Source organism: Lithobates pipiens, unplaced genomic scaffold (genome assembly GCF_037356315.1).
Source record: "Lithobates pipiens isolate NorthernLeopardFrog02 unplaced genomic scaffold, aLitPip1_a1.2 Scaffold_13, whole genome shotgun sequence".
Lineage (NCBI taxonomy): Eukaryota > Metazoa > Chordata > Amphibia > Anura > Ranidae > Lithobates > Lithobates pipiens.
Window position 1 is genome coordinate 180,487,513 of NW_027507718.1, and position 24,851 is coordinate 180,512,363.

A 24,851-nucleotide genomic window follows, 5' to 3' on the forward strand; every position below is an offset into this window, starting at 1 on the left:
AGACTCTCTCCTCACCATTTTTTCCCCCCCTCTCGGAGTGATCGCGAGAAAGATCTTTTAAAAAAAGAAAGAGGGTGCGGGGCTTACCCCGGCATTGGCATCCTCCAACGTCCAGTGCGGGAATGTGTGTTTTAAAAGCACCATTATGGCTACTGCAAGCTGACGGAGGGACACAAGAGGGGCATAAGAGGTCTGGTGACATGGGCATTCCTTTTGACACATTTACCATTACATCAGGCTGAGCATTAATGGCAGTGGCAGGGCTGGACTATTACTCAGTGGATGCTACTTCTGGTAGTACCTCTGCTTTGTGCATTGGGCTATGGTCGGAAGGCCTCAAAAAAGGGCTATAGAGATACTTCTACAGCCACAACAAAGCCTAGAACCATCTAAAAAAAAAATATATATATATATATATATATATATCTATATATCTATATATCTATATATCATATATCTATATATCATATATCATTTCTGAAGAGGTTTTTTTTCCTCAACCATTTTAGGCTTGGAACAAGAGATTGATACGTTAATTGCATCCCAGAGTGGGACTGAGCGTAACGGTCCCCGTCCATTACCCAGGACCCTCAAACTGAGGAAGGGAGCGAGAGATGACGGATTTCAGGGGACCAGGAAGAGGCTGATGACTTCTCTTCTGAAGAGTCTAATATGGATGGATCGGTTTCACAAGAAAGGTTGTTGGTACGATCTCTCACCGAATTGGTCCGCTCCACATTTTTGCTGCCAGTAACTGACTCAGTCAATGAGCCCACTTCTTGTTTGGGTTCTTCTCTAAAGCCTCCCCAAGTTATTCATGCTTTTCTTATCCATTCATTACTAAAAAAAGCTTATGTATTCTGAGTGGGAGCACCCAAATAAAGTTTGTTCCTCCAAAAAAAGTTTTCAACACTTTATCCTATGGAGGAAGAGTTTAATAATATATGTGGGATTCCAGCAATTGACGCTGCTATATCCTCTGTGAGCAAAAACTTGAGTTGTCCGGTAGACAATGCTCAAATGTTGAAAGATCCAACAGATAAGTTGGAATTCCTATTTAAAAACAATATTTCTCTGGCAGCTTCAGCCTGCGCTGGCAGCGATCGGGGTATGTCAGTCCTTAAAAGACCAGTTTAAAGAGGTGCTCAAGATTATTCCTGATCAGCAGGCCCAAGATTTGGCCGGGGTATGAGGCGTTATGTTTTACAGTAGACACTATGAGAGATTCTGTTCTCTAGGCCTCACGGCTTATGCTCGGGCTAGTGCATGTGCGTAGAATTCTATGGTTGAAGCCGAAGCGCCATGCAGAAAGCTCTTGGCTAGTTTCCCATTTCACGGTGAACGGTTGTTTGGAGACTATCTGCATACAGCCAAAGAATTTCTAATGGAAACAGTTCCCTTTTACCAGTTCAGGGGTTGTAAAGGTAAATGTTTTTTCACCTTAATGCATTCTATGCATTAAGGTGAAAAAACATCTGACAGTGCCTGTGCCCCCAGCCCCCCCGTTTTACTTGCCTCACCCCTCGAAAGTCCCGCGCTCGTCCCCCGACGTCCTTTCCACCGTTTAGCCTGGCCGCTGATTGGCTGGAGCGGATGGATGGAAAGCAGCGCAGCCATTGGCTCACGCTGCTGTCAATCACATCCACTGACGTGGAGCGCTGGGGGGCGGGGTCGTGTGATACAGCGAGCGGCTATAGCCGCCGGCTGTATCATGGGAGCGCGCCCGCAGATGCTTCTCACCATGCGAGGGATCTCACATGAGCGTGAGAAGCACCTGCGGGAGGAAGCTGAGACAGCAGCCAAGGGACCCCAGAAGAGCAGGTTCGGGGCCACTCTGTGCAAAACGAGCTGCACAGTGGAGGTAAGTATAACATGTTTGTTATTTTAAATAAAATAAAAAAATTCACTTTACAATCCCTTTTAAGCATTTTTCTTTTAAACAAGCTTCTTCTCCAGTGCCAGGAACATCAAACCACAGGGTCAACCCCAGGGTCAAAAGAGGCCCTGGGTGAGGAGGAAACCCACAAAACAAAATACTAAAACCTCCTTATGAAGGAGCGCCCCCGCTCATTCGAGTGGGAGGAAGACTTCTGCCATTCTCGAGGGTCTGGCAGGAACAGCATCGAGACAAATGGATGGCTTCCTCAATATCTCTAGGTTACAAACTAGAGTTCTGAGAGTTCCCATCTCCTCATTTTCTTAGATCAACCGTTCCCAGAGATCCAGAAAAAAAGTAGTCTCTCTCTCTCTGGCTTTGGATCATCTCTTGTCTCAGTGATATTGGTGGTCCCCATGGAAGAGCGAGGGTTAGGGTTTTTTTTTTTCAAACCTTTTCACGGTACCAAAACCATGGAGATGTCAGACACATTTTAGATTTCAAAGATCTAAACTCGTTTTTGAATATCTGCTCTTTTCACATGGAGTCAATCCGATCAGTGGTCTCCATTCTATAAGGTGGAGAACTGCTAGAGTCAATCGACATCAAGAATGCTTATCTCCATGTACCTGTTTTTCCTGCTCGCCAGAAATATCTAAATTTCGAGGTAGAAAATCTTAATTTTCAGTTTGTAGCTCTGCCTTTTGGTCTAGCTACTGCACCTCAAATGTTTACAAAGTTTCTGGCTCCCCCTTTAGGGCTCAGGGTATAACGATTCTAGCTTATTTAGACTACTCTTGATAGATCAGTCGGTAGCCCACTTAAACCAAAGTTTGGTCACCACAGTCAGCTGCCTGGAATACCTAGGTTGGATTCTCAACCTAGAGAAATCCTCCTTAAAACCGTCGGAGATTGCAGTACTTGGGTCTTATAGATACAGCCCAGAAGAGGGTGTTCTTGCCCCAGGCAAAGATCAGTTCCATAAGAGAATTGATTCAGGTGGCCAAAGCAAAGATGAATCCTATTCCACTTTGCATGAGATTGTTGAGAAATAAGGTGGCTTAATTCGAGGCCGCTCTTATTCTTTCGAGGCTGCTGCAAAACAATATCCTGTCAACTTGGAACAAGAAGGTCCAAGCTCTGGACTTCCCAATGTGTTTATCCCCCGATGCATCAAAGCCTCAGTTGGTTGATATCCAAAAATCTTCAAAAAGGAAAATCCTTCCTACCAGTTACCTGGAAGGTGGTAACAGATGCCAGACTTCTAGGCTGGGGAGCAGTCCTGGAAGAAGCGTCTGTCCAGGGAAAATGATCCAAAACAGAAATGACCTTGCCCATCAATATTCTAGATATTCGGGCCAGGTGTACTCAAGCAGGAAGAGAAGGAGATGATTCTTGTGCCCCAGGAGATCTTGGTGTGCAGAGATCATAAAGATGGGGGTAGAGGGCTCATGGACCCTAGCACCACAGCCAGACCTCATCTCACAAGGTCCTTTATTCCATCCTACCTTACAAACACTAAATTTAATGGTTTGGCTATTGAGACCCACATTCTGAAAGACCATTGGCAGTAGTTTCTACTTTGGTTAATGCTAGGAAGCTGGCCTCAAGAGTCATATTAGAGAGTCTGGAAGGCATATGTCTCCTGGGGTGAATCCAGGGGTTGACACCCCAGGAAATATGTCATAGGTAGGATCCTTGAATTTCTACAGGTGAGATTAGAAATGAAGCTGGACTTGTACTATCAGAGGCCAGGTGTCGGCCTTATGTATGTGTTTTTTTTTTTTTTTTTTCAAAGACCACTTGCTTCACACTCTGGTTCGTAGCTTTATTCAGGGGGTAACGCGGATTAATCCTCCGGTTAGGTCACCCCTGAACCCTTGGGACTTGAATTTAGTCCTGTCGGCATTACAGAAACAGCCTTTTGAGCTGATGCGACATATTCCCCTGGTCCTTTTGACAAGGAAATTTGTTTTTCTGGTTGCCATATCTTCTGCAAGAAGAGTATCAGAGTTGGCTGGTTTCTTCAGCCATATTTGATTATTCATAAGGATAAGGTTTTGCGTCCTTATCCTAATTTCCTACCGAAGGTAGGTAGTATCGGGTTTTAATTTAAACCAGGTTATTGTTCTGCCTTCATTTTTTCCAGAACCTTGTTCTGCGTAAGAAAGGTCACTACATTCTCTTGATGTGGTGAGAGCAGTCAAGGTCTACTTAAAGGTGACCGCTCAGATTTGTAAAACAGATGTTTTTTTTTTTTTGTGTTGCCAGATGGTCCTAAGAGGGCAGGCTGCGTCAAAATCTACTATTTCTAAATGGGTTTGTCAAGTGATTGTTCAAGCTTATGGTTTAAAGAGGAAAATTGCACCTTTTCATATTAAAGCACACTCCACCAGGGCTGTTAGTGCTTCTTGGGCAGTGCATCACCAAGGCTCCATGGTTCAGATCTGCAAGGCTGCAACTTGTCTTCAGTCCATACATTTACCAGATTCAATCAAGTAGATGTAAAAGGTCATGAGGATATCCCCTCTGGGCGCAGTGTGCTGCAGTATAAGTCCTTTAATCAGTGCCCTCGTTTTGTTGTGTCTCCCTCCCTTCAGTTGGAATTGCTATGTAACATCCCACATAGTAACTACTATGGCTCTGTGTCTTGTGATGTATAAGAAAATAGGATTTTTATACCAAAAAGAAGGGAGGGACCTCTGTGTCCCGTGATGTACTTCAAAGAAAAGGATTTTACAGGTAAGCAGTTTTAAAAATCATATATATTAAACTCTGCTTTAAAAATACATATATATATTTGAGTATGTGTTAACTCAAAAAACAGGCACTGCCCAGTCCAAACCTAACTAAGGAAAATAGGGAGAGGTTCAGGAGCTCATGGAGGACATTACAAGGCGGCAGAAAAACCAGTAAGATGAGATTTTATGAGAAAAAGATTACAGGGCCATTAAGCAGTAGATGTCTATAGATTATTTTTGGAAAGTAAGGATATCGTTTAGTGTCGCTTCAAGGCACATATCCAGTAGGCTCAGCCTTTACTTTACTCACAAACAAAATAATAGTGTAGCGCTAATTAAATAGTGATATATACACAAGAGAAAAAATCTGTGTGTAAGCAATCTTCGAATGCTAAGAAAACTGGAAATATAGCCTTCTATCATGTGATTAATCCATATATGAAAAAAAAAATAATATACTTGAAATGGGATATCTGGGTGAGGACAATCATGTATAAACAACAAAGAATAAAGTCCTCTATCATGTGACTGATACACGTGAAGTGAGATGAGAGGCCTTCTTCAGGTGAAATAGACGTTTCACTAATCAGGTGTAGCAAGATGTGTCAACTTGTCTGGAGTAATCAAGAAAGTAGATGGAATACTCTTACCAGATGCGGTGGACTCCCCAGTCTTACGACAGTAGAGTCAGGAACGCTTAGGGTCTGCACATGCGACCAGATGGTAGATTAGAAGCAGTCCAATGGGATTTCCAGAAGGCTCCGAGTGATGGAACAACCGTGGCGGGCGTCTCTTCAGGGGGATCCCTCAAGTTGTCCGGATCAAGTGGGGCCCATTTACATTCCAGACCCCAAATGTAAAGGGGGTTTGACAAGGATGGTAGGAACAAAAGAAAAAAGAAAAGAAAGCTCCAAATGGTGCAGGTCAAAAAAAGTTTACAATGAGGTATTTATTAAAAAGTCATAAAGGACATGAATTATGACAAGTGATCACAAAACGGAAGCGTCAATAAAAGCAATGTGGGGTACTAGATGCAAGCCCGACGTGTTTTGACAGAGTGTCTTCAACAGGGGCATAATAATAAAATTTACTTTTACTCAACCTTACTTTTAATGGTTTAAAGTAGAATTATAACTTCAATGTCAGCTGATCACGAAATGTAAACAGAAGATCGGTAATTTTTATTTATTTTTTTTCTTTCCCCCGCCTCATGCTGACAGTGTGAAAAGAAAAAAAAAAGCCCATCACCGGCTTGTGTGAAAGGGACATCGGAAGAGGTGCAGCCTCAACTATGCCCACAAGTGCATATCATTGCCACTTGCAAGTGCGTATCAGTGCCACCTATCAATGCTCACCAGTGCTGCCTCATCAGTGCTGCCTAGCAGTGTAACCTACCAGTGCCCATCAGTGCAGCCTATCAGTGACACCTATCGGTGCCACCTATTAATGCCATTCAGTGCAGCCTATTAGTGTCCATCAGTGCATTCTCAGCGTACATCAGTGAAGGAGAAAAATTACCTTTGCAAAATTGTATAATATAAAACTTTTTTTTATTTTTTTTAACAAAAAAATAAAAAATGGTAGGGGTGATCAAATACCACCAAAAGAAGGCTCTATTTGTGGGGGAAAATTTTATAAAAATCTCATATGGGTACAGTGTTGCATGACTACTCAATTGTCATTCAAAGAGTGACAGTGCTAAAAGCTAAAAATTGGTCTGAGCAGGAAGGAGGTTTAAGTGCCCAGTAAGCAAGTGGTTAAAATGTCCCCCTTCCCTCCTAACACCTATGCTGACTAACCTGTGTGAGGTCTAGTGCACACTTAAAAACACTTCTTTTACAGGTATTTGTGGGGTGGGGGGGGGGGGGTTCCCTCTGCTTTTAAACTCCCACTATGTGGACCTATGTCCCCATGCACACTATAGGGATTTAGAGGCAGAGAAAAAAAAACACCACTTGTGTGTTCAGGACGCAAGCAGAAGAAACCATCTGAAGCGCCTAAACCCAGGTAAATGCTTGTATATGCATTTTAATGCTTGTTAACAGTAGGTACTTTTAGCGCTTGAGTTTATTTCAATGGCCAAGCATTTGACGCTCCTAAATGTGCTTGGAAAAAAAGGCAGGGCATGAGCGTTTTTGCAGCTACCTTTCTACCAGGAGAAAAGTGTTTAGAAAGAGCCCCAGTGTGCATGAGGTCTAAAAAAAAAAGATGTGTATATATTTCCCTTTTCTGAGCCAGCTGCATAAACTCCTTTTCAGCCAGTGGCTGCTGCAGAGGAGAGGTGAGACAGCTTGACAACAGCTAGAAAAGCTGACTGAGGAAGACCATGTCACCCATAGGCTCACGTGTCCCAAATGTCAGCATCACCCTTCGGCCCTGCAGCTGCCGCTGGCTGGCACAGGAGCTGGATCACGGGACCAGACTGGAGCTAGTTAAAAATAGGCAAGTATACAATTGTGGTTTTTTTTTTTTTTCATAGGTTTAGGTTAGCTATCAAAGGTGTTAGGGATTTCCCTAAAGACTACCATTATCATGATGCAGAACTGGCCTTGTATCCTCACTTCTAGTCTAATTTATAGGCCAAATTCACCTTTAAAACCGAGATATAAAACTACTAGCAAAAGTTCTAGTCTCTACAATTCTTCTTTCTTGGCTGGCTTATACACAGGGCCCAGGTAGACTTTGTGACCTCTAGGCAGTTTGAAACGTTTGACTTGTTATATCCATCTGTCAGCAATATTACTCGACATCTGCAAGCCCTTCAAAACCTTGTCTTAATTTTTTCCCCTCTAAAAGTGGTGCGTTTGAGATCCTTTTGCCCCAGGTTGCTGCACCTTATGCCCAACTGTATGCCTCAGCTTTACCTCTGAATCCCCCTTGGTTTTTTCATGTACCCAATAGGGTTGCCCCCTGCCGCTGATTATTTTTCTTTTTTGATTTAAAGGTCACTGTTTGCCAGTGACTTTTAACTCTTGGCTCTAGAGGCTCAGTCCTGCCAAACTTGTTTGCCAGCGACATTTAACCACCTCCTACCCGCCATATTGACAACTGCCTACCGGGCGGCAGGTCTTTTGATCTGGGACGAAATCACATGATGGTGCGTTTGTCCTTGGGACACATTGCATCACCAATCTTGGTAAAAGAGCTAATGACTAGGCTTTTTACCCATGTGATCAGTTGTGTCCAATCACATCTGATAACATTTAAACAAGTAAATGCTTGTTATCGCCATTCCTTTCCTCACATTGACAGTGTGTGAGGAGAGGAGAACTAATCTGAAGCATTTTCTCATGGAAGAAATGCACAGATAATCAGGACACGGATTATCAGTGGAACCCCAACCGTTCCTATTAGATGCCAGTCAGAAGCCGCCCATCAGCGCACATTAGTGAAGGAGATGAACTACTTATGTACAAGATCTTATAACCAAGACTAAGACTCTTTTTTTTATTTCAAAAGTTTTTTTTTTTAGTTTTTTTTTCTTATAAAAAAAAAAACCCAGTGGTGAATAAATGCCACCAAAAGAGCTCTATCCGTCTGAAAAAGATTAAAAAAAAATTTGGATACAGCATTGCATAACCGCACAATTGTCATTCAAAAGGTGACTGCGCTGAAAATTGGCCTGGCCAGGAAAGGGGGTAAAAGTGCCCAGTAGGCAAGTAGTTAATGCCCCCTCTCAGCCCTCTTCCCAAATTATCCCCTACTACTGATTCTGTAACAATGAGATTTTGGGTCAGGGTCATCAAGACCAAGTCAAGACCAGGGTCAATCGAGACCAAGTCAAAAATACCTCGACCCTTCCATCAACTTCAAAGGAATTACAATTCTGCTTGACCTACAAACTTGCTCTAGTTGGCCATCCATATTTCCCCCTTCTTTTAACTTGATATATAACTCAAATTACCCACTTTATTGTGGAGATCTCTCAATCCTTGTAACCACCTGAGAATACATGCTTTAAAAACATTTTACCTTCCAAAGCTGGTCCATTTTAGAATACAGATTCTAGACTATTTTAGACTATAAATTCCCATAATTATTTTTATTTTTAGAACCGCATCCTTTTAGCTGTAGAACTTCCCATACCCAATCAAATTCTACAAATCAAACAGAAAACTCTTAAAATGTTTATAGAAAACCAAGCTGCAGATGTCCTTCCAATGGTGATCCATGAGAAACATCAAATATGTTTATAACCTCCTAATACTGATAAATAATAATTTCAAAAGGTGAGGCAAAAGGGAGAAATCGGTAAGGCCTGCAGTTCATGCTGGGGGAGAACAAGGTATCTGTACAGTAGTAGTATTAAGTAACAGAAATGTATACATACCGATTCCTAGATTTTGTCTAGGCACAAAACAGTAAATTTACTCTTCGATCTGGAGAGGGAGGTCAGGAGGCTTGGCTCCATGCTTTGGGGTCCGTTTGCCTCGCTGTGTTTTGGGTGTTAATTCTGACCATAGGGTCTGGTTATACAATTAGTCCATCCAGTTCAGCACTTGTACAGCCGCTATTCCCATGAAGCAGAAAAGCGCCAATAGTTGCTAAGGAACATGCTGTCTGAGTGGTCATACCCCCTCTGCTAGGTTTTCACAGAAAATGAAAGTCTTCAATTCACATATATATATATATGATCTCTATCTCTTCCATAGACCATGTGGGGTCATGCTCCCAACATGTTTCGCTGATGTACCTGCTTCTTCAGGAGAGCGCAGGTGGAGGAGTAGAGAAACTGGATAATAAGGAAAGTAGAAAAACAAACGTAAGATAGCAAACACCAACATTGAAAACAATGGTAAAGATCCCATGTCTACTAGAACTAGAAAGGGTTCTTGTTTGATGGCCCAGATTTACGGTGGTGCCGATACAGAGTATTTGCACAATTATCGGTACTCGTCCAAATGCACCGATCCCTGAAACTGATACTTTCAGGCTCGGTTCTTTGAGCTGTCAGTGGGTCTCCAATTACCAGACTTCTTTAACAGCTGAACAAGTCTGGTAATTGGAGCTGTCAAAAAAAAAAAAGCAGCCGGCAATGTTAACCACTTGACCAGACCAATTTTCAGCTTTCGGTGCTCACATTTTGAATGACAATTACTCAAGTCATGCAACACTGCACCTATATGAAATTTTTGTCCTTTTTTTCACACAAATAGAGCTTTTGGTGGTATTTAATCACCGCTCGGTTTTTTAATTTTTGTGCTATAAAAGAAAAAAGACCGAAAATTCTGTAAAAAAAAAATGAATTTTTCTTTGTTTTTGTTATAAAATTTAGCAGATTAGTAATTTTTCTTCATAAATTTTGGCCAAAATTTATACTACTACATATCTTTGGTAAAAATAAGTACAAATTGGTGGATATTATTTGGTCTTTGTGAAAGTTATAGAGTCCACAAGCTATGGTGCCAATATCTGAAAATTGATCACACCTGAAGTACTGACGGCCTATTTCAATTCTTGAGACCCTAGCATGCCAGAAAAGTATAAATACCCCCCAAATGACCCCTTTTTGGAAAGAAGACATTCCAAGGTATTTAGTAAGAGGCATGATGAGTTTTTTGAAGTTGTCATTTTTTCCCACAATTCTTTGCAAAATCAAGATTTTTTTTCCTTTTTTTTTCACAAAAATGTCAGTTTATTTATCACACACAGCATATGCATACCACAAATTACACCCCAAAACACATTCTGCTATTACTCCCGAGTATGGCGATACCACATGTGTGAGACTTTTACACAGTGTGGCCACATACAGAGGCCCAACATGCAGGGAGCGCCATCAGGCGTTCTGGAGCATCCAGGCCAATTCTGACATTTCTCTCCTACATGTAAAAATCATCATTTATTTGCTAGAAAATTACATAGAATCCCAAAACATTATAAATGTTTTTTTTTAGCGAATACAATGGTGGTCGTTGCAACTTTTTATCTCGCACGGTATTTGCGCAGAAATTTTGAATTTTTTTTGGGGGGAAAACTATTTTGTGGTTAAAAAAAAAAAAAAAAACCACAGAAAAGTTAGCCCAATTTTTGCATAATGTGAAAGATGAAGTTGCGCCGAGTAAATAGATACCCAACATGTCACTCTTTTTTTTTTTTTTTACTGGTTACATGTTTTGAGTTACAGAGGAGGTCTAGGGCTAGAATTATTGCTCTCGCTCTAACGTTCGCAGCAATACCTCACATGTGTGGTTTGAACACAGTTTTCATATGTGGGCGGGACTTACGTATGCGTTCGCTTCTGCATGCGAGCACATGGGGACAGGGGCTATGGGCTGGTTGTTAAGTGGTTAACATTGCTCAGCCACTGAAATATTAAAATTAAAAGAAATATTGTCTTTTTGTATCCGTTTCATCTGCTGATCAAAGGGATGAACAAATGTTCCTCTGTTTAACCCTTAATTTACTCTAATCAGCCTTAATAGACTCCCTAGTCTCCTCCATTTAATTATTTTCTTGCTTTTTTTCACGTCTATTTTATAAACTATGAAAACTTTTTTTGTTTGCTTTGTTAGTATTTTTACACATATATATTAACATATATTTACACCTTTCACATTGAAAGGGTGCAAAATGACTAAAAAAGAAAAAAAAAAAAGCTTTTCAGTGCTTTGTATCATTTCTACTTTCCTTATCATCCAGTTTTTCTATTCTTCCACCTGCGCTCTCTTGAAGAAGTGGGTAATCCACGAAACATGTTGGGAGCATGACCTCACATGGTCTATGGAAGATTGATTTTATATATTTAATGTGAATTGAGGAAATTTTCATTCTCCGTGGAAACCTAGCAGAAGGGGGTATGACTACTCAGACTGGAAGTGTCTTTCAATATTCATTTATTAACATGTATGTTGATGTTATGTAAGGAAACTATATTAAAAATGTATGCTGTTGTAATATGTGATGGTACCAGGAAAAACCTACTTGCCCCTTAAATCCTCTATATTAGAAAAAAAAAAAAAAAAGTAATAACTGGAGAAGACTTGTGTATGATTAGGCAAAAGTGGCATGGTTTCTAGTAACGAATTTTGAGGTCATAATGTCACTATATATTTGCAGGTGCTATGAAGTAAGGGGAACGCTTCCCAAAAAAAGTGATTTACAATATCAGTTTAAAACCAGCAACTACAAATAGCTTAGCCAAATGAGGTCCACTATTAAAAGCCAACACTGCATGGTGCCATTGGTGGTCTGATTAGAGCACCCAGATGCTAAAATAACAAACAGTGCACTGGCATAGTATAGAGCTGAATACAGGTAACGTGAGCACTATGACCAGCAAATGTTAAAAGGCCGGCACAGTGGTGTAGTTGTTAGCAGTAAGAAGGGTCGCTGGTTCAAATCCCAACCAGGACACTACCTGCCTGGTGTTTGCATGTTCTCCCTGTGCCTGCGTGGGTTTCCTCCGGGTGCTCCGGTTTCCTCCCACACTCCAAAGACATGCAGGTAGGTTAATTGGCTTCTGTCCAAAATTTGCCCTAGTATATGAATGGGGACCTTGGATTGTGGCTCCTTGAAGGTAGGGACAAATGAGAGTTTGCGATGTACAGGGATAGGGACAATTGTAGACACTCAGGTTGAACTGGATGTACTGGTGTCTTTATTCAACCTTACTAACTATGAAACGGTTCACTTTCCACAGTCATTACTTCAACTTTATTTAATCCAGTTGTGTATTCATTAGAAAAAAGTTTCTCTCTTGTTCATTGACGGACACAGCACTCCATTATTCAGAACCATAGGGATTCAGGATTAGGACACTAGGCAGAAAAAAGACTTGGCTACGCCTATGGGCAGTCCTAGATGGTATACACCACCCTGCCTAATCAGGAGTAAGGACCCAATTCCCTGTTCGGATCTCTAGTCCTGGCAATTTTTTTTATAATTTTTCCTGGATTTTTCTCCGGTGAGATCTAAAATCAACTGCTGGGCTGGACACTAAGATCCAATGGTCTCCCCAGTCTGGCCAGCGAGCACGTGCAGACCACAGTGGCACAGCCCCACTGGACAGGGGGTTGGCCCTGCGAGTTAAACATCTTGTGAGGTCGCATACAACTGGGTCTCAGGATGGGTCGCAGTGTTTCTAATAGCAGACAGACCCCCACTTCGGTGGTGAGGGTATCTGGGAGCATTACCCGCACGCTTTGCAAAATCGCTAAGTATGCAGCCCCCTCCTCTCCTTCCCTAGATGTGGTGTGGGGCGCGGGTACTCCGTTATGGACGGTTCCTCCGGGGTTTTCCTAAACCACCCTCCCTCCCATCCAGGGTGAGGCCCAGGTTTCTGGCCTAGGTGCCTTTTGGATACACTGTGCCCCCCCCTTCCACCCTTGGGGTCGTTACTGGAGGGGTATCCCTTGGGGCCCACCTGCTGAAGTGGTTGGGCCTTGGAGGCGGGTGACCTCCCATAATTTAGGCCGCGGCTTTGCAGCCTACCGACTAGGTGTTGGGCGGGCGGCGGAGCCGCTTTCCTTTTTGGGTATCCACCCTATGTTCAGCGGCTTGGATTGGTCCAGTCCCCTCGGGCAACACACACTCACGGCAGATGGCCAAAAATTTAGAGTGGGTTCTGGTGACTGGCCTTGGCCTGTGCCCACTGTGAAGGGGGCTCAGTGGTGCCTCTTGTGGACGGCATCCGTTTGCGCCCTCTGTCTGGGGCTTCGGTTGACATTCTCTGTGGGCGTGTCAGTTGGTGGCCCCCTCCTGAGTTGTTTTTATGGTGGCTCTTATTTATTATATAGCCTAATAAATGGCACCCCCCTGCCCTCCCTTACCTACACTGTCTCGAACAATCCTATATCTGGCTCTGCTGCCACGGACGTGGCCCACCTTGCAGGGTTGGTGGCCACGCACTGTACTGTCGAGGAGTAAGGATGATTCCTCCACAACTGCAGTGGTGCACGAGAAGGCACTGGTTGTCGCACTTATTACATCTGTGTGGGAACCTTTCAAGATGGGAGATGTGGCTGCGGCAGAGGGCCTGTTCCCCTTTGGCACCCATAAGCCGCATTGCGCAGCAAAAAGCGTTCCCTTCTCCCTCTTATTTTGCCAAATTTCCCCATGAAGACTAGGGGTGTCCAAGGTACCCCTTTGAGGAGTTCCTCCTTCAGAAGTTAACTGTTCCACCAGTAGTGGACCCCCCTGTCTCTAGGTAGATCCAGCTAACATACCTGGAGGGGGAGCAGAAAACCCCTGCCTTTGCTGCATTGGTGGACCTGTTGGTCTAGGCGCTGCAGTTTGTCTGCTATGCCTTTTGCCCGCAGTTCCCCTGTTGCTGAGCTCTGTTTCCACAGTGGTGCTTAGACATGTATTCTAACTTTAAGTGTTGGTCTGCTGGGGCCAGGCTTCTAAAAAAAAAAAAAAAAAAAAGCTTTGACCGGTTTACCTTTTCAAGGCCATTTGTCTGGGGACTTCCCTGGATGACATCTTTATGTGCCTCCTAGGGGGGGAGAGTGTACCTCTCTTCCACAGTCTAATAAGGGAAAAGCGACTCATCGCAGACGTGTGGTCCTCCTTCCACGCCAGTTTTTTCATCCCTCAGGGTTCTCTGACAAGGGTTCAAAACCCTCCTTGGGAGGTTCCGAACAGACCTGATCTGGCAAGCCTGAGCAGGATTCTCTGGACTCATGGACAGGGCCCCTTCAGCTTGAAGGTGCGCCCTCACCTGTATCTGGAGTGGCGGGACGTCTTGATTTTGCCCAGTTTTCCAACCTTTTTCACCAAAAAGGGTTTCTTCAAATGTGCACCTGTCATCGGACCGTTTATAGTTCTCCACCTAGGGCTGTGCAAGCCCCGTTGCTTCAGTGTGATTGTCCCGTTTCCCATTTCGGGAACAGTTTGAGGGTCTTTATTCAAACCTGTTCACAGTCCAAAAGATGGAGAGCATGGTACATCCAATTCTGGACTTCAAGGCCCCTACCTGCTTTGTGTGGGTACAGACGTTCAGGATCAAGTCCGTCCGCATGGCGGGGGCACCCCTTCATTAGGGGGACTTTCTGGCTTCTATCGGCATCATAAATGCATACTTACGCATTCCACTATGTGCCCAACACCAGCACTTCCTCCGTCTGGCTGTGGGAGTTGAGCATTATCAGCTCGTGGTGTTGCCCTTTGGTCTTGCTACCACTCCTCGTGTGTTCATGAGATGTTGGCCCCCCGGATCTGGTGTGGTTACGTCAGCGGTGAATTGCGGTCCTGGGCGATCTTCTGAGAGTACTCAACTACCCTAAGGGGCACCGTAGCTACTATACAGACCTTGACAGATTTTAGTTGGCTTCTATAGTACCTGAAGTCTGCTCTGGCCCCTTCCAGAACATTCGATTATCGGTGCCTGACCTGAGCTTCTGCTCTGGCCAGTATTTCTTCCTCTGCACAAACTCCAGAAGTTGCATGTTGCATTTTTGTTCACAGGTGTCCAGCAGGTGGGTCTCCCTGCGGACCTACATGTGGGTGTTGGGCCTGATGGTATCTACCTTTTTTTGAGGCAATTCCATTTTCACAGTTCCATACAAGCTCCCTTCAGGGAGATCTTGGCATAATGGGACAAGTGCCGGAGGTTCCCTGGGCAATCAGCTGAGCCAGGAAACCAGAGGTTCTCTGGTCTGGTGGCTTTGCTCTCTGGTTCTTAAATGGGGTAAATCCTTTCTTCCCTTGTATTGAACAGGGTGATCACCAATGGCAGTCTGTCCAGGTGGGGAGGTGTCCTGGGACTCATTTCTGCTCAGGGTCGTCGGAGGAATCTGGACTACCAAGCAATATCTTGGAACGTCGGCTTCGGGGGCTCCTTGTATGGATCCAGTTGGACAGTGCAACGGCGGTGGCTTATGTCAATGACCAGGGCAGACCAAATAGGGTTTTGGCAGTTGCCAGTATCCTCCGGTGGGTAGAACGTCTCATTCCGGCCCTCTGACGTGCGCATTCCAGGAGTGGACTACTGACAGGCGGATGCTTCAGTTGCCTAGTGTTGGACCATGGGATGGGCCCTTCACCGTCCGTGTTTCATGGGATATATCTGCGATGGAACACTCCTGAGGTACATCTGTTTGCATCCAGGCTCAACAGAATGGTACCAAGATTTCTGGTAAGGTCACGGGATCCTCTGGTGGGCACCTCAATCGCTCTGGTGGCCCATGGGGTTGGTAACATTTGCTCTATGCCTTTCCGCCTTTCCAGCTTCTGCTTTGGCTTTTGCACAGGATCATGGCCGTGGGGATTCAGTTCATTCTATTGGTTCTGGATGGGTCCTGTTGGGCTGGGTGTGCCTGGTTGCCAACATTCCTCGGCGTCTGCGTCTTAGTGAGGATCTACTGTCCCAAGGGCCGTTCTTCCATCCTGCTTTAGAGTTGCTGGTTTTTATGGCCTGGCTGTGATGAGCCAGGTGTGGCAGTTCCGACACTGCTGATGGCTAGGAGGATCTACCTCCGGATGTGTAAAGCGCATTTATCCTGGTGTGAGTCACCAGGCATTCACCCTCGTTCTCAGTGGCTCCGATTCAGACCTCCTGTCACAGGGTGTTGAGCAGGAATGGTGCTAGAGTATCATTAAGGGCCATGTGTCAGCCTGGGTGGTCTTCAGTGTCCCCTGGTCTCGCACTCCCTGTTGCGTACCTTTTTGTTCAAGGGGTTTGATGTCCGTTTCCACCAGTGCAGTCTCTTCTACTATTTGGGAAATTTCCCTGCTTACTCTGTCTCAGAAAGGTGGCCTCTTGGCCTATCACTTCTGCTCGCAGGGTGTCTGAAATGTTGGTATTATCTTGTATACCCAGTGTTACATAAAATTAAGGTTCTTCGCCCTTGTCCATCGTTCCTTCTGATTTCCCTTTGAATAAGGACATTGTGTTGCCTTCCTTGTGTCCCTGGTCAACACATCCTAAAGAAATTTGCTTCATCTGCCCTGGATGTGGTTTGGGGGATTCAAGTGTATTTGGCAGCCACTGAGTCTTTTTTTAGGTCGTACTCGCTGTGCTTCATAGTTACATAGTCAGGTTGAAAAAAGACACATGTCCATCAAGTTCAACCACAAACTCATGGATAGGCCAAGAAAGGGGCTGTCTGCTTTTCCTGTTAATTCTGGATGGACCAGACAGATGATGACTCTGGCCTATTCTGTCAGGGATCGGGTTCCTCCTTTCCCTGTTACGGCACATTCTTAGGCGCTTAGTGCTTCTTAGGCCTTCTGTCATCAGGTGTCCATTGCACAAGTTTGCAAGGCGGACACTTGGTCGTTGTTCAACAAAGTGGATGTATTGGCATCTGTGGATGCCTCTTGGCTGCAAGGTTTTGCAGGCTGCTTTTTAGAGGGTCTATTCCCTCTTGAAGGGGTATTGTTCAGGTTGGGCTCCAGTTTATTCTGTTGTACTCCTTTTACATGGTTGGCTCTTGTTAGCCTTGGGATTGTTTGTTTTCCCACCCCTCATGTTTGGCACTGCTTTGGGACGTCCCTATGGTTCTGAATATTGGAACGCTGTGTCTGTCAATGATCTCGGAGAAATGGATTTTACAATAAGTGTAAAAACCCTTTTACAATAAAGTTTGTTTTTATTTTTATACATTTTTTCCTTTAAAATAACATGTCATACCTACATGCTCTGTGGGGCAAGGGTTTTGCAGAGTGGCCCTGATCCTCCTTTTCTAGGGTTCCCCGGCGGTGCTCCCGGCCCCTCCTTTTCGAGTGACCCCCCCCACGGAGATCCGCTTTCCATGGTGGCACTCGTGCGGGCACGTTCCCAAGTCCTGCTGCTGCGTGCATTGATGGCAGGACTCTGCTCCGCCCCCCCGGGTCCCATGTCACTGTATTTAATTCACAGCGGGAGCCAATGGCTACTATCAGTCTTTCCAATGAGAACCCAAGACAGTGCCTAGAGCTGCTGGGCTCATCCTTGACACTGGAACAAACTGGTTCAGGTAGGAAAAAGGTGGGCTCTGGGGGGCTGCTGCAGCACAGAATATTTTTCACCTTAATGCATAGAATTCATTAAGGAGAAAAACCTTGAGACTTTGCAACTCCTTTAACTGCCTGGCGTCTGCGCTATAGCTGAAAGACAGCTACAGCGCAGACTTCATTTGCTGGGAGGGCGTCCCTGGAAGTCCTCCTGTGATCGAGCGGCCTGCGCACCCCTAAAAGGCACACGCAGCACGCTCTGTGATCAGCGAGTCTGAGACTCTTCTGATCACAGAATGGAGTAAGGGGTCGTTCCTGAACCCTTACTACTTGACAATGACAGCTGATCATGTGATGTAAACAGAGCCGGTAATCGGCTATTTTTCCTCCTCACACTGATAGCGTGAGGAGGGAGAAAAAAGCTGATCACTGGCAGCTGCGAGAGGGACATAGGTCCCGATCGTGAAGGTACCTAGCAGTGCCCACTGGCGCCACCTACCAGTGCCCACAGTACCACCTATCAGTTCCCACAGTGCTGCCTATAAATTAAATTGGTGTGTCATTAAGTGCTGCCCATCAATGCCACCCATCAGTGCCATCTTATCTGTGCCTTTCAGTATCGCCTTATCAGTGCCCATCAGTGCAGCCTCACCAGCGAATATCAATGAAGGAGAAAAATGACCCGTTTGCAAAATTTTATAACAAACTATGAAACGTGTTTTGTTTTGTTTTGTTTGTTTTCCCCCCTTCAAAAATGTCTTTTTTGTTTAGCAAAAAATATAAACCCAAATGGAGATTAACCACTTGCCGACCACCTCACGCTGATATACGTTGGTAGAAGGGCTCATACAGGCAAACTAACGTACCTGGAGGTGGCCTGCCTTACGGAGGGGAAGAACGGAGAGATGCTAATATAAACAATCTCCCCGTTCTGCCTAGTGACCGTGTCACTGATCTCTGCTTCCTGTGATCTGGAGCAGAGATCAGTGATGTGTCAAACGTAGCCACCCCCCCCCCCCCACCGTTAGAATCACTCCCCAGGACATAACCCCTTCACTGCCAGTGTCATTTACACAGGAATCGGTGCGTTTGTATAGCACCGATTGCTGTATCCGCCATACTGCCGCAGTCATGATAAAAATTGCTAATCGCCACCATTACTAGTAAAAAAAAAAAAAAAAATGCCATAAAACTATCCCCTATTTTATAAATGCAATATATTTTGCGCAAACCAAACGGTTGAGATTTTTTTTTTTTTTTTTTTTTTACCAAAAATATGTAGAATACATATCGGCCTAAACTGAGGAAAAATGTTTTTTATATATATATTTTTGGGGGATATTTATTATAGCAAAATGTGTTTTTCAAAATCGTTGCTTTTTTTGTTTAGATCGCAAAAAATAAAAACCGCAGGGGTGATCAAATACCACCAAAACTCTATTTGTAGGTAAAAAGGACATCAATTTTTGTTTGGGAGCCACGTCGCATGACTGCGCAATTGTCAGTAAAAGCGACTTATTCCCGAATTGCAAAAAGTGCTCTGGTCTTTGGCCAGCAAAATGGTCCGGGGCTTAAGTGGTTAAATACCACCAGAAGAAAGCTCTATTTGTGTGAAAAAAAAGTATAAAAATTATTAGATTTATTATTAAATTTATTTGAGTACAGTGTTGTATGACCGTGCAATTGTCATTCAAATTGTGTCTGCGCTGAAAACTGGTCTGGGCAGGAAGGGGGTTTAAGTGCCCAGTAAGCAAGTGGTTAAGTACTACTTGAATCTTTCATTGCACTAGTCTCCTGTAGTGCTTATCTGGTTTCTAGCTAGGAAAGAAAGGGTCAGTGTTGTAAGCCAGTTGGGCTTTACTGCATTGCACAGTGCCCCTAACAAATGGAGCGCACACTTCGGTAGATAGCTGATGCTTCTTCACTATACAATCAGTTTTTTAGCCAATCTGTGCTGCTTTGACTGCAGTGGAGAGAAGTGGATGGTCATGAATAGAATATGGTGTCTGTATTAGCAAAACTTAAATAGGATATCTTCTGGCAGTTGTGTTTTTAGGATTTAGTATTTTGTACATAATCACATTTATAGGCAACTTAAAGTGAACTTTCACCCTTAAATATCAAGTGGCTATAGAACTTAATTTAAAAAAAAAAAGCATAGTTGCCGGCCACATTAGCTTGGATGCCTTCTTTAGGTCACCGATGGTCAAAAAATATGCAAGTTAAGATAAGTTAAGATAAACATCACTATTTACATACTTATCCCAGGGACCTAGAAGCTAGAGAACATTGGTCATGTTTTCAAGGGCAGTGTTCAACTGTCAAACCAATCTTTTGGAGCAGTGCATATTCATTGTTTAGGCAGCTGTACTTTACCCACTGACCACTACTTTGGTATTGCGGTTTTAGAGGTGCTAGCCATGTGAATACATCCTAAATAATTGTGCTAGTATGACAGACAGCAAATGGCATGTTTCAGGAGAAACCAATAATAGCAGCCTGTTTGTCTCTCTTGACATGTTTCCTTTAAGCGGTGTAGCTGGAAACCTTGTTTTCTTCTAAGTGTAGTGACTTGTTTCTATGTTGTTTTGTTCTTGTTTCATTATGTGCTTTACATGGTGCATTGTGTTTGTTGTTAAATGACTGTATTAAAACTACTTAAAAGGTGTCCTAAGTATGATGTGTACAAACACCCATATACAGTGTCTTGAAAAAGTATTCACACCTCTTGAAATGTTCCACATTTTGTCACGTTACACCCAAAAATGTAAATGTATTTGATAGATCAACACAACTTGGCACATAATTGTGAAAGGGAAGGAAAATGATACATGTTTTTTCAATTTTATTTTTTTATTTTTTACAAATATATAAATGAAAAGTGTGGTGTGGATTTGTATTCAGCCCCCCTGAGTCAATACTTTTGTAAAAACAACTTTCATTGCAATTACAGCTGCAAGTCTTTGGGGATGTCTCTACCAGCATTGCACATCTAGAGTGAATTTTTGTCCCAATTTTCTGTGTAAAATATCTCAAGCTGTCAGATTGGATGGAGAGCGCCCGTGAACAGCAATTTTCAAGTCTTGCCACAGATTCTTTAATTGGATTTAGGTCTGAACTTTGACTGGGCCATTCTAATACATAAATATGCTTTGATCTAAACCATTCCATTGTAGCTCTGGCTGTATGTTGAGGGTCGTTGTCCTGCTGGAAGGTGAACCTCAGCCCCAGTCTGGACTCTAACAGGTTTTGTTTCTAAGATTGCTCTGTGTTTGGCCCCATCTATCTTCCCATCAACTCTGACCCACTTACCTGTCCCTGCTGAAGAAAAGCCTCCCCACAGCATGATGCTACCACCACCATGTTTTACGGTGGGGATGGTGTGTTCAGGGTGATGTGCAGTGTTAGTTTTCCGCCACACATAGCATTTTGCTTTTAGGCCAAAAAAAGTAAAATTTTGGTCTCATCTGACCAGAGCACCTTCTTTCACACGGTTGCTGTGTCCCTCACAAGGCTTCTCACAAACTGCAAACGGGACTTCTTACGGCTTTCTTTTAACAATGGCTTTCTTCTTGCCACTCTTTCATAAAGACCAGATTTGTTGAGTGCACGACTAATAGTTGTCCTGTGGGCAGATTCTCCCACCTGAGCTGTAGATCTCTGCAGCTCCAAAGTTACCTTGGGCCTCTTGGCTGCTTCTCTGATTATTGCTCTCCTTTCCCAGCCTGTCAGTTTAAGTGGGCAGTCATGTTTTGGTAGGTTTGGAGTTGTGCCATACGATTTCCATTTTTGGATGATGGATTGAACAGTACTCCGTGAGATGTTCAAAGCTTGGGATATTTTTTTTATAACCTAACCCTGCTTTAAACGTCTCCACAACTTTATCCCTGACCAGTCTGGTGTGTTCCTTGGCCTATATGATGCTGTTTGTTCACTAAGGTTCTCGAACAAACCTCTGAGGGCTTCACGGAACAGCTGTATTTATACTGAGATTAAATTACACACAATAGGTGGACTCTCTTACTAATTAGGTGACTTCTGAAGGCAATTGGTTCCACTAGATTTTAGTTAGGGGTATCTGAGTAAAGGGAGCTGAATACAAATGCACGCCACACTTTTCAGATATTTATTTGTAAAAAAATTTGGAAAATCATTTTTCTTCCACTTCACAATTATGTACCACTTTGTTGGTCTATCACATAAAATCCCAATAAAATACATTTGCGTTTCTGGTTGTAATCCGACGACAAAATGTAGAAAATTTTAAGTGGTATGAATGCTTTTTCAAGGCACTGTACAGTTATAAGGAATTATTAATTTATTTTGTTGACTGTGTATTGTGTGACAGCACTGTTTGCCCTTTATCATCCTATATGATACTAGCACATTTTTGCTGTGTTTAAGCAATGTCCTTTTATATGAAATTTGGAGTTGGTGTATAGTTGCTAATCTTAAAGAGGAAGTAAACCCTGGTGGGTTTTACTTCCTCTTTATTTCCCTGCAAAGCATAATGGGCTACTATGCATCACATAATAGCCTGTTATGTGTCACTTGCCTGAAACCAAAGCCTGTGATATCACTGTCCCCACTAGCAGCGAGCGTCCATCTTCACCACTCTTCCTTCCAGGGCCACGAACTCCGGCTCTGCCAGTCACGGCATGACCCCTATTAGAAACGGCACAATCTGCCCTGTCTAAAGTGCGCATGTGCTGTAGACTTTGGTGCATGGCTTTTTTTTGTAAATATCTCCTAAAGATAGAGATATTGCCAGCATCTACAGGTAATCATTAATATAGGCTTACCTGTAGGTAAAAGTGGTTGTACAGGGTGTACAACCACTTTAAAGTACTTCTGTCTGATAAACTTAGTGAGCAAAAAAGGTTGTGAAAGCGGGCACCAGCTTTGCAAGTTCTTCCACTAGCTTTATACACCTGTGTTGCATCCCACAAGCCCCATGAACTTAAATTCTAGAAACAAAATAAAAGGTCTGCAGTCACCAGTGATGCACCTCCATCCCTATATACGTATACAAAAAAGACAGTCTCCCTGGGACTTTAAATGAGGTGGTCAGTTAGCCACTGAGTAACGAGTAATAGTATATGGCATATTGTGATCATGAGCATATCAATTTATTTGTTGGCACCACATCCCCAAATTAAGATGACGACTACAAAGGAACGGGACTTTATAGGTGCAAAAGCAGATGAAAAATCATAATATATAAAAAATATTCCTTTTATTGGAAAAACAGAATACAAATGCATATATTCCATAAAACCAAAACAGAAAAAGGGGTACAGATTGTGGCTAAACACCTAATATTTCAAAGCTCAACCAGCATAACAGTAGATGGAGAACTTTCCAACATGTTTCGCCCTTAGATTGGGCTTCCTCAGGGAAAAATGGTTGTTCACGGTATGTACCGCCTTCTGGTAGGGAACTACATAAAACATCCACAAATTAATATCACAAAATTAAGAGAATTACAACAAAATGTACATTTTATCATGTGACTGCGTCTTCACTCTGAAAGTGGTAGTGCCTACCTGTGTGTTTTTTTTTTAAAACAGCACAAGGACTAGAAACTGCCGGGACAGCTAGATGGGTCACCTCGTCCAACCAACCATATGCTAAAAGTTGTCATAGATGATACAAAAAAGGCCAACTATGGAAAAAGAAAAACACAAGTGAAACCAATCATACAGCATCCATATACATATACAAAAGAAAAAATATATAAAGCAACGCCCCAAACTCGATACCTCGCCCCGCCCCCCGAAAAAGTACAGGGAGGGAGAGAGGAAAGGGATACCATAATAATGAACTAACTTGCAAAGAGTAATAGTATAAATGTTTATTAAAATTAATGTACATACATGGATAATATGGCATGTTAGCTCAGCCAATGGATTTGCACATAATAAAGAGAATAAAGTTGATACAAACATTATACAGTGCAGTATATACAAATGCACGCATCAGAAAAACTGACGCGCAGTTCACAAGATCATTACTCGCTCATCGGGGTGGATGCGGATGAGATGTATCTAAATGGACAAAAAGATTTCACGTGGTAAATGCAAGAACAATGGCAAAATGGGCCAGAGCAAAATGGCCCAATGCTTACCAATGAATGAAACCAGAGTTTCCATCGCTGAACCCCCAAATGGACGGCAGCAGCCAGAGTATGGCACGGAAGCTGAGGGGGAGATGACGAACACTGGTACCTCCAAAGGGGATGCCAGGCAGCAGACATGGCATAAGTGAATAGTCCTAATTGTCTCAGTATGTAACTTGATAGATGTATATGTCTCAATGATTTGCCAAATTTAGTAAGATGAACAAGTTATATATTGTAGTAATATTTTGTATGCGAGCATGTATACTCTAGCATAAGTATATATGTCAAGCCTTACTAAATAAGCAGAGTAGACAAAATTTGTACAATTATTTCTATAGAAACGTGTGAACTAAGCTGGTCCACTAATGGAGCAGACACAGAGACCATGAGTAAAGAAGTGAATCCTGAAAAAATGTTTGTCTGGGAAAGGTTGTGTATAAAGCAGTGTTTTAAATGAAACAAAAAGTGCAGGGAATACCGATGAAGCACCAGGTGAGTACTAGGGTGGGCTAGAATGTATTTACCTTGATATACAAACAGCTGAACAGCAATGGAAATCTCTGTAATGAGCATAGTATTGGTGAGTGAAGGAAGTGATCTCAGCCGTGTCACACCCTTGACTTTTATCCCCGAAGGGGTGCGGTTTGCTCCTTCCCCCAACACCATGCAAGGATGGATTGATAAGCCAATGTCGGGGCATCAGCTGCCAATGGGAGTACGCATGCACAGTGGACTCCCGTCCATTCAAGATGGTAAACTGCACTGCCACTGGGTGACGGCGCAACCGCGGAAGCCACCCAATGGGTGTAGGAGCATGGTGCCGATATGCTGGTGGCCCTTGCACAAAGTCCACAATGTCTATTTAGATACATCCTATCTGCATCCACCCCTGATGAGCCGTGATCTCACGAAACGCAAGTCGGCTTTTCTGATGCGTGCATTTGTATATACTGCATTGTATAATGTTTGTATCAACTTTATTTATTCTCTTAATTTTGTGCAAATCCATTGGCTGAGCGAATATGCTATATTATCCATGTATGTATATTAATTTTAATAAACATTTATACTACTATTACTCTTGTTACTCCGTGGCTGTGACCAGCAGGGCGACTCTCCTATTTTTGTACATGAACTTAAATTCTGGCCATCCGGCCCACCTCTACTGTCTTAATGATATAATGTACTTTATTATCTTTGAATTGTCCTTGTAATACAGTTGATGTTTAAATAAAAA

General features: G+C 43.2%; 1 protein-coding gene across 4 annotated transcripts in view; it reads left to right on the forward strand.

Moving 5' to 3' along the window:
- Nucleotides 1-24,851, forward strand: part of CRTC1 (CREB regulated transcription coactivator 1) — a 286,165-nt gene that overhangs the window by 233,520 nt on the left and 27,794 nt on the right. The window lies entirely within an intron of this gene.